At 48.3% G+C, this 12,338-nt stretch overlaps 3 non-coding genes across 3 annotated transcripts; all 3 read right to left on the bottom strand.

Annotated features, from left to right (window-relative positions):
- Positions 1–694: 694 nt before the first annotated feature.
- Trnah-gug (transfer RNA histidin (anticodon GUG)) lies at positions 695–766 on the bottom strand. Its single transcript has one exon. It is a non-coding gene; the product is annotated as a tRNA-His (tRNA).
- An 896-nt stretch (positions 767–1,662) lies between these two features.
- Trnan-guu (transfer RNA asparagine (anticodon GUU)) lies at positions 1,663–1,736 on the bottom strand. The gene has a single exon. It is a non-coding gene; the product is annotated as a tRNA-Asn (tRNA).
- Positions 1,737–2,524: 788 nt separating this feature from the next.
- Positions 2,525–2,690, bottom strand: LOC115030673 (U1 spliceosomal RNA). The gene has a single exon (XR_003836279.1). It is a non-coding gene; the product is annotated as a U1 spliceosomal RNA (small nuclear RNA).
- Positions 2,691–12,338: the final 9,648 nt, after the last annotated feature.

The following is a 12,338-nucleotide window of genomic DNA, read 5'->3' on the forward strand; positions in this document are numbered from 1 at the left end:
TCTGTTACAACAGTGGAAAACAACTTAATATCCCTCAGTTTCAGAGGTCAGCCACAAAACCTGTCAGGCTCCTAATTAAAAAAAAAAAAAAAATCAAATTAGTTAAGGAACGTTATCAAAGACAGTTACAAACTGTCCAGGCTGCCCATAAACAAGACAAGGCAGAGGCTGACAATTCAACTCTACATCAAGGAGCCAGTGCTGATAAAACACCAGCGACCACCACTAAGGTGGTTGACTGACCAACCCATTTGGATTAATCAATGATCTACGACAAAAGAAAAACTACAGGCACTAGAACAGCTAGTCCAGGTGTGTGTGTGTGTGTGTGTGTGTGTGTGTGTGTGAGAGCACATAGAGGAGTCCACCAGCCCTTGGAATTCTCTGGTAAATCTGGCAAGGTAGACTGGCAAATTTTGAGAACACATGAGAAAGCGTGGTTGGTTGACAGGGAAGATACCGAGCTCAAAAGTGAAAATTAATTAATTAAAAATTAAAAGATAAAAACAATAGTAATAATAACAACAACACTGCTTTTTGTTTTTGTCTTTTCCCCTAGTTCCTCTAAGTCAGCAGTAGGAGTCCTTGAAGAAAGGAGCCTGGAGTCTGTGGCAAGCAAGACATTGATTAGGGGAATGAAAGGTTCCTACAAACAGGAGGCAAGAAAGCAGGATATGGAGCAAGAAGGACGACATGCCGTGACTCGGATTCGAACCGAGGTTGCTGCGGCCACAACGCAGAGTACTAACCACTATACGATCACGGCGAGCCACGCGCCCGGCGAAGTGCGATGCGCGTTCACAGGGTGCAGGCGCTGTTGGCCGAGCCTCGGTCAATCCAGTCCCGCCGGGTCCCTCGGCGCCCGCTCCCCGCTGGGCATCGACGCCCGGACTGAGCTGCCCGCCCCGGCGGAGCGCAGGCCGGCGCCCGGTGCGGACCGCGGAGCGGTCTCTGCTCGCTTCGGCGGCTTCAGCCCGGCCTGACTGGTGCCCGCTGCGTCGGGAGCAGCCCCGAGCGCACGCGCCTGGGCGTCAGCTGGACCACCCACGGTGAGGGTGAAGTCCGTGTGTGGGTCGTGGCCATTCTTGCAGGCGCAGAAGGAGCCCCTTAAGCTACCCCAAGCCCGCGATAGACCTCCATCGCCGTCGTCTCCGGGGCACCTCGGGAGGGGGCGAAGTGCTATGGGGTCGAGCCAGCGGTCCAAGGACATTCCTAGAAGCAAGCCAGGGGTGTAAAGTTCCTACCTTTTGTACATCAAAAGAACGCAGCTCAGGGTGGAGCAAGGGCCCTATGATGATAGCGTTTACCTGTGTTACTCAAATCTGGAGACTTGTACGATAATTTATTATTTTTTTTAAAATTAAAGTATTCCCAGTCTACCCGCTTCCAAATACACCAGGCGGGGGGTTGTCCACAGATGGGTGTTGTCCCCAAGTTTTTCTCTTTGCAAAGAAAACAACAAAAAGTGAAAAGTTTTAGAGGCAGGCATGTGACAGATAACCAACCTGTGACCGACAGGCAAGGTTAAAGAAAGGCCTTGCTTGTCTTGAGTTTGCCCGCTGTGTAGGGCGTGTGAACTTGCTGGGTTTACACGAGTGACGAGAGGATTAACGGTTTAATAAGCAAAGCAGGCTGTTAAAAGCCTAGGTGAGGCCTGTCTGTCGTCCCTGGGTGGGCTCGAACCACCAACCTTTCGGTTAACAGCCGAACGCGCTAACCGATTGCGCCACAGAGACGGCGGTGAGCACGTCACGCCGGTTCCTTGTTCAGGCGGACGTCACCGCGGCGGCCACACCTGTGAGGACCGTGGGACTCGTGGCAACGTGTAGCCGGCGTCTCCCAGACGCTGGGGTCCCGCCGCCCCCGGGGGATCGGGGGCCCATGGGAGCCCCACGCTGACGGGGTCGCGGCCCGAGCGCCCAGCAGGGCTCCGCGCAGATCCGGAGCACGGACGCGCGAGGGGCTGGTCACCCGGGGCGTGCGCTAGAGCCCAAAAAAAGAAAAAGAGAAAAAGAGAGAAAGAAAGGAAGAAAAGCAAAAGCCAATGGACAAAAGAATTGCTTCCTAGCAGCCGTTTCTGTCTTCAAGTAGAAGACTATGAGGGGTGACTGATTTGTTAGCTTTAAAACTTGTATGCAGTGTGAGTGGTGTGCAGGTCTGTTGCGTGTTAAGCACTGGAACCAAGAAGAAAACGGCTGGAGTTTGAAACCCAATTTTGAGAGATACGCTCCTTGGGTGCTCTTTAGCATTAAGAAATAAAAACTCCCAAGAAGTCAAATCTTTCTCTTAGAACCTAAAATTACCTAAGGTGTCATTTTTCTAAGGCCACTTGACAAACAGCCACTTCTGCAGACTTTTAAATAGATAAAGTACAGATGGAAGGAAGGACGAGGGTGCCAGAGGGCCTTCAAAAAGTTTGAAGAAGGAAATCAGCTTAGGCAAGGGTTCTCTCTAAAGTGAAAGAGAAAGGCTACAAGAGCACAGAATGACAAAAAAAGTAGCCTGCTTTTGGTTACCAAGTAAACAGGGGAGCGCGCGAACGCAGCTCCCCCACTACCACAAATTATGCAGTCGAGTTTCCCGCATTTGGGGAAATCGCAGGGGTCAGCACACCCCAAAGTGCAATGGGTGAGCCTCGCCCTGGGAAAACCACCTTCGTGATCATGGTATCTCCCCTGCCAGGTAAGTATGCTCTCTCAGCGCCCGGCCCCGGCTCACACCCGCCGCCCCTGCACTCTTTACACACGGTCACTTAGCCACGCCCGATCTCGGGCCTCTCTTGTCGCACACGCTGTCTCGGCGCTCCGCTGACATCTGGGGACCCGCGTTCTCTCCCACGCCGCGCGAGAAATCCCTCGCGTTGCCCCCGCGGCTGCGGACGCCGCAGCCCCTGCGCGACCTTCATCTGCATAACCCCGCCCCGTCAGCCACCCAGGAGTGACATCACGCCCCTATCTTTCGCTGCCCGGTCCCGGGCCTGTTGGACTTTCTCATTTGCGCAGTGCTGGGGCGTTGAAGGCCCAGGGACAAGTCACCTTGCACCGGCTCTTACCCCTAACTGGCCGCTCGTGGCCACCCCCCAGGTCCCAACATCCTTGTGGCCGACTCTTTTGGGTATGGACGAACGGACGCCCGTCTTCTCCAAGTCGGAGCACAGGAGTCGGGCAGCACAGGAGCCAGCCCTACCGCAGGGGTGTCCCTGCGCGGCTCCAACCTGCATGCCTGCCTGCCGCGGGCCTCCGCCGCTGTTCTTTAAAAGGCTCTTGATGTATTTACCTGTCGTTTTCTGCGTTCTCTTCTACAGAAACATCACGAAACCGACACTGAGTTGGGACATTGGTATGGTGGGGTTACCCAAGTCTGGGTTCCCGGTCCTGGGCACCCAATAAGCCTGGCGTAGGTGCTAGGAGCTGAACTTACTCTCTGAGCCATCTCTCCAGCCCCTTGTCTTTGTTTAGAGTGTCCTGTGTTCTTGATGTACAAAGCACAATGCTTCTCCAACAAGGAGAACAGAGGAACGAGGCTGCCTGGCTAACTGGCTTCCTGGGATTATGGAGTGCTGGTGCTAAGGATGATACCAGTTGGCAGCCTGGTTATCTGGGGGCCTAGCTCAGCCGTGTTTGTGTTGCATTCTCCTGACTGCTAGGTAAATATTTCGAAAAGTAAATTAAGATCCCATACTTGGGAGACAGAGGCGGGTGGGTCTCTGTGAGTTCAAGGCCAGCCTGGTCTACATAGTGAGTTCCAGGACACCCAGATGTGATAGTGAGACCCTGTCTGGAAAAGGTCTGGCTCAGCAGATAAGAGCATTGACTGCTCTTCCAGAGTTCCAGAGTTCAATTCCAAGCCACCACATGGTGGCTCACAACCATCTGTAATGGGAACTGATGCCCCCTTCTGGTGTGTCTGAAGACAGCTAAGCTACAGTGTACTCATTTAAATAAAATAAGATGAGAAAACAAACAAACAATGAAAAACCATATCCTGGCTCCAGGTAATTGTTTTTCAGTTTAACCTCGTGAAGGATGATGCAAATTCTTTGTCCTAGGTGGATGAGAGGGAGTGATGGTCAAGGCACACTGTCAGTACCTGAACGTCTAAGGCATGGGAAGGAAAGACAGAGGGAGAGGACCCATCAGATCTCTGCCCACAGCTTCCGAGGAAGAGAGACGAGTTCCGGAGCATTTTGCAGTTATCTCCTATCTAGCTACAGGTGGAAGTCTGAGTCCTGAGTACGCTCACTGAAGTTTCTAGATTTTTTGTGTTCCAGAAGCTAGCTGAGACCCGTTTACTGACAAAGGAGAAGCAGAGAAACACAGACTCGGGCCCCTTCACCATCGTTTACACAGCATCTGCTTCTTCCTTTTGTGTATCGTGGGTTTTCCTCACCCGTGGCCTTTTATTGTATCCAGCCTGGCCGCAGAAGAGTCTGCAGACTTTAAAAAAAAAAAAAAAATCTGTGAAAAACAGGAGGTGAGGCCCCCGAGGAGCCCAGAAGGAGCCCCTTTCTAACAACAGCAGGAAAAAGAGGAAGAAGTGGGGGGAATGGACTAATTAAGATGCTTGAAGTTGCTGAGTAGCTCAGCAGAGACAGTGTGCTTCCTGCTCTGTGACCCCTCCCTCTGGGGCTTCAAGTCTCAGGCCCCTTCTTTCTGGAAGCATTCTCCTTGCTTAGTCTCAGAAAACAGGCCCAAGTCAGCTGGAGCTAGTAGCTCATGCCTGCAATCCTAGCCATTGAGAGACTGAGGCAGGAGGACCACAGCGACCTCGATGCTGTACCACAGGACGATCTGAAGGTAGCCTGGGCTGCGGTCCTGTCAAACAAACAGAATCGGTGATCTGTGTCACCGATTACAATAAAAGGCCACGGGTGAGGAAAACCCACGATACACAAAAGGAAGAAGCAGATGCTGTGTAACCCGAGTCTGTGTTTCTCTGCTTCTCCTTTGTCAGTAAACGGGTCTCAGCTAGCTTTCTGGAACACAAAAAAATCTAGTTCTAGGTGTGAGGACTGTTTATCTGTGGGTAAGGTAGTCCTCCGGGCTCCAGGACCTGCCTTATTTGCTCAAGTGGGGATAGAGAGAGAGAGAGTAGTTCCTGCATCCTCTCCCCACTCGGCACACAGCACAACCCCCACTGTTGCATTAGCTGAGGTGCAGTGTTCACACACTGGGTCCTGTCCATCAGGACCAAGATCAGACGAATGGCTCTCACTCAAATACAGAGCGAGTGCTCAATATGCCCTAGGCCTTAGGATAGCTGCCCAGGGTGATTACAAGCACACACACACACACACACACACACACACCACAAAAGCACCTAATGAGGGACTGATAGCCAGGCCAACAGCAACAGATTTAAAGTGCATGGCAGTGATGTGGCAGGGAGGGAAGGGGCAGAGGAGAGAGTACATTCAGTCATGTGACTACTCAACAAAATTTAGGTTGGGGGGGATGGCATCGTCCTTTAAGTGCCCCAGAGGTCAGGGAAGAGGCTGAGGCAGAGGTAGGCACATCTCTGTGAGTTCTGAAAGCAAAGGGGGCACAGTAAAGGAACTGCAACAGGACCCTTCCATGGTATGGTCACAAGGAAGGCTTTTATTGTAGGTAAAATTAGACAATGCATCCAGATATATATGCAGGGACAAAAGTACTGTAGGAACCGGAGTGTGGACCACTTCTTTCAATATCTAAGCAGTTATATATTTTACTTTATGTGAAATAATGTTTAATACTTTTATGTTAGAATAGAAATTGTAGGAAGAGTCATCCTGACACCACAAGTCCCAAAGCAACTGAGAAGAAAGTCTCCGATAAAAGACCACATCCATAACTGTCCAAATAAAGCCAGATGCATTCTGGGGTGTTCCTGGAAGTGGACAACTGGCTGCCTCGCCCTAAGTCAAGACTTCAAAGAGCAGCCCTTGCTGTGTTCTTGAAGTCTGTATTATAGGAGAGCTGCCATGTTCACAGGTATGCGATCAAAAAATCCATAGAAAGGGAAGGACCAAGGGCATTGCTATGTGAATGGATTGCAAGCAGTTTACAGCAGATCCAAGACACAGGAACTTCTCTTTATTTTAACATAAAATCTTCATTAGTTATTTGGGAATCTTATGTCATACATTCCTATCCCCCTCAACTCCCAATCCTCCCATGTCTGCTCCATGTACCCCCCACCCACCCAAATGAAAGGAATAGAGAACATGGTCAAAGTCCTAGTGGCCATCCCATGCCTCCCAAGGGAGGCTGAGCTGTTCTCCACCTGCATCCTTGTTAGAGGCCACTGACCATGGAGAGCTATACTCCAGACCCCCCATCACAATTTTTTTAAAAAATCTCCTCTCTGGACTGTTACCTTCGAGGTGGGGGTGTAGGCGGGGGTTGGCACAGAAGCCTTTCATGTTCGTCTCCAAAGGAAGGAAAAATTTCCACATCACTACATAGCTCTTCCATCTTTCCAGCTTCTCCATCTCACATTCATCGACGTAGCACCACTGGAAGCTGCCGTGTGTCACACACTATATACCCTTTTGCCCAAATCGCTTTAATGAATGCTCACTGCAGTGCATCACTGCTCTGCTTCAAGGGCTCTGGCTTCTGCTACACCATCAATACTGGATCCTCACTGGGACTCCTTTCAGACATCCTGCTGTTGCCAAGAGCCATGGAGATCCTGCAACTTCATCCCCAGGATCTGTCCCTTTATGTGCCCGGCAGCTCACACATGAATGGAGTAGATGTGGGGGTTGGGCCACTCAGGGCCCTGCATCTGGGCTGAGTGATAGCCGAGTTGGTCAGCCCTGCCCTCCACTGAGCCCCACACTGCAGAGCTGACCTACAGTTAGTGGTGGTGACACGGGAACTTACTCTTAATTACAAATAGAAGCCTTACTTTGCCAGGACTTAACACAGGAAAACAGTAACTTCTCAGTTACAAATAAAACCCTTTACTTGCAAAGCAACTTAAAACAAGCAAGACCTCATTCTTAACTGTCTTGATCGCAAACAGAAACCTTAATCTGCAAGGTATATTATTCCTGTTTCCATCTCACAGCTGTTTTCTCTCATATCTACATTAAAACCTTCCTGAACCATGGAGTGGTCATGTTATCAGTTCTACCTTTCTGTCTCCTGAGTGCTGGGATGAAAGACATGTGCACCCTACCAGGTAGGGCAGGGTGTGGTAGTTTGATGTATCTGAACGCTTGGTCCCACTGTGTGGGGAAGTCATGGGACCATTGCTATAAGGAACGTTGGAGGATGTGTACAACAGGGGGGTGGACTTTAAGAGGCTATAGCCTCAGCTCACTTTTAACTCTCCCTCTCCCCTTCCCCCTCCATCCATCCCCCCTCCTCCCCCTCCTCTGCTTCTTGTGTTTGGCTAGAGGTGTGACTTGTCAGCCTCTGGCTGTGGCCACTTTTGCCATGCCTGCCTCACTGTTACAGACTCTCACTGTAGAACCATAGGCCAGAATGACCCTTTCTTTTGTAATTTGCGCTTGGACATGGTGTTTTATCACAGCAACAGAAGAAGAGTAAGTCTCACACACATGGCACAGTAGCCATCAAAAGTGTTGGGAAAGAACCAGAGCCAGTATTGAAATGGCAATGGGATGGAAACGGGAAACAGGCAGCTATTGGTCAGGATTCTAGGGAGCCATGGCATCTATGGGAGAGTATATATATATATATATATATATATATATATATATATATATATGAGTGGGGTAGACAAAGAGTTGAGAAGGACAGGGAGAGATTCAGGCATAGAGCAGGGGCAACTGGTACTTGGCAATATGCTCCCCTTGAGTTCTTGATATTGTGGTACATGAAACAGGTTCCCATTTGGAAGGAGGATGTTTAGGGACCCAGTTGGTGACCATCAACCTGGACTCTGCAGAGGGTCAGGTGAGAGCAAGGCTCAGATACTGAAAGATAGCATCTGGCTCCAAGAGTAGTGAACAGGAGACAGAGAGAGGCACAGAGTCAGAGAGAGACAGAGACAGAGAGAGAGAAGACCTAAAGGGGAAGGAGGAAGAGACCTGAGAAGACAGAGTGGGATAGAGAGTCATAAGAAGAGTGAAGGAGACCTGGGGTGGGAATAGAAACCCAGAGAGTGGAATGGTGAACCAGAAAGGAGCTGAAGTTCTGGGGTTGGGGACTCTCAAGACTACCTGCCTGCAGCCCCCCTGACCTGCCCAGAACTGGTTTCCAAGGCCCCTCCCACTCCCTGGCCATCTCTGCTACATCAGGTTTTCTGGGTGTGTGCTGCCTTCCAGCCTTCTGTGAGCCTCCTTAGAGTGCACAGTACTAGCGTCCTGCCTGTTTCTGGGCACATCTTTGCTAAGTGGCCTCACATTTCTGCTTGAGCTGAAGGCCTCAGAGTGAGATATATACAGAAACCTACTCCTTAGGGAAAGAGTGTTTTGGTCACACTAAGTTAACAGCACCTGGCAGTCAGTGAGAGGTGGTAATGCCTTTGAGGACATTTTTGGGGGTGAAACAGCAGGACGCCCACATACATTCATGCATGTCTGGAAACATATCAAACAATGAATGAGGATTGATTCAGAGCTGCAGTCTGGCCTGTGGGGTTTCCTGGTTTTAATGTGGGGCTTCAGTTATAGCAGATGTCACCAATGGGGGGCGGGGGGAGGGAGAACAGGGGCTCTATTCGGTATTGAATCTATATTTATAAAAACAAAACAAAACAAAACACAGAGACATCTGACTGTTCAGGTCTATGATCCGAGCTGCTACGGAGGCTGGGGCAGGTGGTTCAAGGCCTGCCTAGGCAACATAGTGAGTTACTGTATGTACAAATGAAAAGTGACAAGTGCGGGTAGGAGAGCCCAGTGGTAGAGGGCACACAGTTCCGTTCCTAGTACAGAGTATGGGAACATTTTTCTCTTCCAAATAAAACAAGCCACACATAACGAATAAAGCCCCCAACCCCTTTATAAACACAAGCCTTGTGAACTCCAGGACGCCTGGGATGGCAGATATGGGAAAGGAGACACAGAAATGACTCAACCTTTGGTTCAGGGTCCGTTTATGAATGTGGAATGAAACCTGGACTATGAACCTAGCCATCCTGGCTTCTAAGAACATGCAGAGAACCATGGTGATTATCCTGCTCATAACATTCACATGAATGTTAAGGATTTTTTTTCACAGAAATGTAATGGCTTCTGACTGGATAGCACACCACCAGCTGTGTTGAACTTTCCTAAAACTCACCCAGCGGTCTGCAAGAACTGGGCAGGCACCAGCTCCACGCAGTGATAGTGCAGGAAGGGCAAGGATTATGTCCTTGTGACAGGGAACGAAGCATATTTAAAAAAAAAAAAAAGGCTTACAAAGAAGATCTCGTTCAGAACCCCACTGTAGACCTAAGAGAACCCTGGCACACTGGCTGTTAAGAGATACAAGCAGCTTGAACTGGGAGGTGACAAGAAGAGAAAGGGCCAAGTGACCGGGTTCTAAGTTGATTTTTCACAAAAACAATAAAATCTTAAGGTTAGATTTTAAAGGACAAAAGTTAACAGCATTTGTCTGGAGAGAAAACAAAAGAGGAATTGTCTCCTAGAAACTCTTTCCCTGTTCTTTCAATTGCCAGGGACTCATTTCAAACTGTGCTGAGAAGGGTTGTGCTGGCCACTAAACCCAGGCTTGGTGGTGAGAGACTTCAAAACAGGAGCCGAGGAAAGGAGAAATTCAACCCAGAATTTGAGTTACTCGCCTGTAAGTGTGCTCTATGGTTTTAAGAAACAACACTGAAACAAAAACTCCAGACTTCTAATCTTAGGGGTTTTCTCATTGTTTTATAACTGATCAAGCCATCATTTCGAAGAACTAAAGACTTGACAAATAGACCACTCCTCAGATGACAGTCAGCGGAGACTGTGGGTTTATGAGTTCAGTACTTAACATTAGAAAAGCAAAAACAACAAACACTGCACTTTCCTTAATCGTGGCAAAGGAATTGTTTTGAAAACGTACACTACATTGGTTACCACTTTTCTCTCCCTTAACAATTCTTCAGTGTCCCAGGTTATGCAAAGAAACCAGTATACAAAACTATAGTAAATTAAAATAAACATGCATGCACTGTATCTGATATAAACAGCCATGAAGCTACAACGCACACACCAATAGGGATCGAAACCCAACGTTTCCAGAGGAAAGAAATACAGCTTTTGAACTCTATGAACAGCCTCAGATGTGAGAGTTTGGGGAAGTTGCAGGGGTCAGCACACCCCAAGCACAGTGTATCCTGATCATGGAGTCTCTCTCCCCTGCTGGGTAACTCTGCTTTCCACAGCAGCAGCGAGGACACAGCCCCACAAGGAAGATGGGCCTGGAGGTCTTAGTGTGCCAGGTGAAGAGACGGGAGATGGGAAGGAGAAAGCTAATAGGGAACAGAACCACATGGTCCGGGGAAGCTGCAGGTAGCAAGACGTCTCATAGCTGGAGAATAAGTATAATGCCCATTCTAGACATATAGCTTATAAATATAACAACTGGGTTGTGTGTGTTTTATACGGGTTTATTGGGGTAAGAAATCAACGAAACAGTTGGCACCCCTACGTCGGGCTTAGAACCTAACTAATCTGAAATAAAAGACCCCCGCCTCCCGCCCCCGTCCCCCCAATATAAACAGCTAGGGCTGCGGTCTAAAGCTGCAGCACTGTGTAAATTAAACGCTGCCTCCCCAAGCCCTAAGCAAACCCTAGCAACTGGAGGAAGCACCCCAGCCAGAGCTGGGATTTAGGCAGCGCCAGCATCACAACAGTTGGGGTTCCCTGAAACTAAAGAAGGACTAAGGACCCTGGGGCGCGACTGCCTGCGAAATAGCCTTCTCAAAAGCACAGCAGGCATCTCAGCCCAAGCAGCCTTCCCTGCTTGCTTCCCCGTATTTCCCAGGTCTAAACGGGAAACCGGACAACCAGACCGACTGCCTCAACCACCTGAAATCCGCGTCCTTGACCCAAACAAAGACAGGACCTCACAGAAGCGAACTGCAGTGTCCCAAATCGAACAGCAGAGGGAAACAGAGGTACAAGAAGCTCTGGATCAGGTAATAAGAATTATAAATTGATATTTTGAACAGTTTGACAGGGATGGATTTAAAGGAAATCGACACACTGTCAATTATCATTATGACATGGTTACTATCATGGTTTATCGTGTCGTCTCAAAAAGACAGGGCCCTAAATAAACAATTACCAGCTTAGAAAAGGAATTAGAGGAACGAAAGGTACAGGATTTATAGGTCAAGCTAGGCGACAGAGAGAGAAAATTGAAGGTTGCAGAGAGGAACTGGAAAAGATGCTAGAACAAAATATGCAGAAATTTATAAATCAGACTGAACCACAAAGAGATAGCAATAAAATTTGGAAACAGAGTCTAGACTATTTGTATTTATTTATTTTATTTATACTAACGCTAGTAAATAAAAATAAGGTAAAATGCTGCAATATCAGAATTACAACACGAAGAGAAGTTAGAATCACGGAAGCAGGGCCTAGAACAGAAGGTACAGGAATTTACAGAGCAGCATGAGCAACAGAGAGAGAAATTTAAGACCTGGCAACATGGCCTAGAGGAAACACTGGAACTAAAGATAAGGGATTTATGGGTCAGGATAAGCAACAGAGAGAAGAAAATGAAGGTGGGAGACAGGGACTGGAAAAGACGCTAGAACAAAGGATGCAGCAGACTGAGCGGCAGAGAGAAAATAATGAGGATTGGAAGCAAGGCTTGGAGGAGAACCTGTTAAAATTAATCAATCAAAAGAAAATAGACAGCAGAATACCAGAATTACAACATAAAGACAAAATTAAAATGTGGAAGCAGAACTTTGAACAGAAAGAACAGGGACTTATGGAATAGGAGGAACTTAAAATATCAGGGAAAATACTCAGGGAGAGACAGAAGATAACATTAGAGAACACCAACCAAAGGTTGATAGAAACCAGACTTTAGTTCATCCGGTTAGCACACAACAAAGAACAGCACACGATGGTCATTCACAGAACTGTCCGGAATTTGAATGGCAACCCGTGGATGTGTTAGAACGGAGGAAATTTAAGGAAAGTGTCACTAATTTTGGGATACATCTGCCATTTGTAAAACAAAACAAATCCTGACTTCTTGGGCTATTAAAAATAGAGTAATCCCCCAAGACTGGAAGGATATGGCAAAGGCCATACTAAAACCTGCCTCACATTTACAATGCATCTCATGGTGGAGAGAAGAGGCAGAGGAGATAGCAAGACAAAATTGAGCCGGGGTAGAGATTTCCACAGATCAGCTGCTTGGTGAAGGTTGATT

Source organism: Mus caroli, unplaced genomic scaffold (genome assembly GCF_978045245.1).
Source record: "Mus caroli unplaced genomic scaffold, Mus_caroli_1 scaffold_3, whole genome shotgun sequence".
Taxonomy (NCBI): domain Eukaryota; kingdom Metazoa; phylum Chordata; class Mammalia; order Rodentia; family Muridae; genus Mus; species Mus caroli.